This window comes from Penaeus monodon, unplaced genomic scaffold (assembly GCF_015228065.2).
Source record: "Penaeus monodon isolate SGIC_2016 unplaced genomic scaffold, NSTDA_Pmon_1 PmonScaffold_2004, whole genome shotgun sequence".
NCBI classification, from domain to species: domain Eukaryota; kingdom Metazoa; phylum Arthropoda; class Malacostraca; order Decapoda; family Penaeidae; genus Penaeus; species Penaeus monodon.
This window is the reverse complement of record NW_023649748.1, coordinates 14918-17500: the sequence shown is the minus strand read 5'-3', so window position 1 is coordinate 17500 and position 2583 is coordinate 14918. Positions and strand designations below refer to the sequence as shown.

General features: G+C 30.0%; 1 pseudogene; it reads right to left on the bottom strand.

Moving 5' to 3' along the window:
- Positions 1-2079, bottom strand: part of LOC119569940 — a 6525-nt pseudogene extending 4446 nt beyond the window's left edge.
- Between the last annotated feature and the right edge of the window lie 504 nt (positions 2080-2583).

The window sequence follows — 2583 nt, the reverse complement described above, 5'->3', positions numbered from 1 at the left end:
TGTGATCTGTGTGTTGTGTGTGTGTGTGTGTGTGTGTGTGTGTGTGTGTGTGGTGTGTGTGTGTGTGTGTGTCATTAACATATATCAATAACATATAACATTTGTATTATCCATGATTAAAACTTTCATTGCCAGACACACACACACACACAGTGACAGAAAAACAGAAAATTCCTGTAATAAAAAATATATTTAAATGCACAGACGAAATGGAACCTTTTCAGCCCGTGACAGGCGGACGAACCTTAGCGAGGCGAAGGGCATGATCCATCACATCGCCTTTCGCTGTCCTCCCGCCCACGCCTTTTCCTCCTCCTCCCCCCCCTCCGTCAGGCTGTCGCCCCCTCGTATCGTCGCGTCCCCTTAAACCCTTTTCCTGAGGGGGACCCCCGGGGTGCCCCCGCTTCAGGAGCTCCCCCGGGCACGAGGCGGGCCCACGCAACGGTGTCCTTTTCCCCTGACGACCCGGCCACCACCCCCCTCGCCGCCCCCGGGACGGGCTCGCAGGTCCCGCCACCCATGTCCACGCCCGGGCGGCCCCGCAGCCAGCCCCTTTCCCCCGCCCGCCGCCCCGGGCCCGGGCCTCTTTTGGGGCGGTCAGGGGCGGGGGTTTGGGCTTTTTTGCATTCGTGGGGAGATTAGTGAATCTGGATAAAAGGGGTCTACAGATATCAAAATAAACACAAACCCACAAAAAAATAGATAGATAAAAAGGTAAACAAAACAAGCAAGAAAAAAAAAAAAAAAGAATAAAATTAAAAAAACACACACCCACCCAACACCACACAAAAACCACCCCCAAAACCCCACAAACACACCCCACACGCCCCAAACCACACACCACACACACACACACAAAAACACACACAACACACACACAACACAAAAAAACACAACAACACAAAAAAAAATAAAAAAAAAAAAAAAAAAACCCCAAAATATTAAATTATTTTTAAAAATATTATCTAATATATATAAAATATATATATAATTATATATTATATATTATATTTAATTTATTTTTTTTTATTTTTTTTTTACTATATTTTATTATTTATCTTTTATTTATTTTTGTTATTTCCTTTTCCCCATATATATATATTATATAATATTATAAAATTATATTAAAATATATATATATATTATATATATATATATATTAAGGTGTGTGGTGGTTTTTTTGTTTTATTTATTATGTTTGTATTTATTTATATTCTTATCTAATTTTATTTAGCGCCCCCCCCCCCTATACATACATACTTTATACATATATATATTAATATATTACTATATATTATATAAATTATAATATATATATAATAAATAATAATAATTATATATTATATATAATAATATAACAATATATATATAAAATATATATATACATATATTATTATATATATATATATATATATATATATATAATATTTATATGTATTAGTATATAACTTATTTAGGTGTGTGTTTTTGTTTTGTTTTTTGTTTTTTTTTGGGTTTTTTTCTGATCTGTTTATTTTTGTGTGATTCATTTGTGCACCACCAACACACAACACACCACACACAACCACACACCCCACACACACACACACAAACCCCTACAATATACATAAAATATAAAATATAAGATATATAATATATAATATTATATATATATTTTTTTTTTTTTTTTTTTTTTTTTTTTTTTTTTTTTTTTTTTTTTTTTACTGTTTTATTTATTTTAGCTGCAGTCCCCCAATTAGACACAACGAAGAACAATAACAAGAAACACAGACTTCACGAGCCACCCTTAGGCACTTCCTCATGAAACTATAATATGCAAAAATACTCGTGATAAAAACAAGGTGTCCTGTTTATGGTGTAGTGAAAATGTAATTATGATAGAGATGGTGGCATTGGTGGGAGCACATATGAGATGGTTTAGAACTGTAAAAAGGGAAAAAAATTTTTTAATGATTTTAAAGATAACGATAGTCGTGATAATGATTTTAATGAAATGATAATGATAATGGTAGAGATGAAGATTTTCATGACAATTAGGTAATACTGTTGATGTATTATATACATTAGAATAACAGTCATTGTGCATCAACAGTAGTTGTATAATATTGATAATAATAACACCAACAACAATAATAAAAACAAAAACAAAAAATGATAATATAAAAAGTTAATAACATACTGCTACAATCTAATTTTAATAACAAAAAATAGTAAGGGAATAATAAACTAGAAAATAATGATAAAATGATAATAATGATGACTGAGATGATGATGTTGATGATGATGATGATGATGATGATGATGATGATGAGATGATGATATGATGATGATAGATAATAAAAATACTGTAATGAAAAATGATGGATAATGATAATAAAAACAATAATAATAATAAAGATAAATAATAATAAAATAATAAAATAATAATAATAATAATAAGATAATAATAAAAATAATAAAAATAATAATAATAAATAATATAATAATAATAAAAATAATAAAAATAATAATGATATATAATAATAATATAATAATAATAATATATAATTATATTTTTATTATTTTTATCATTATATTGATATT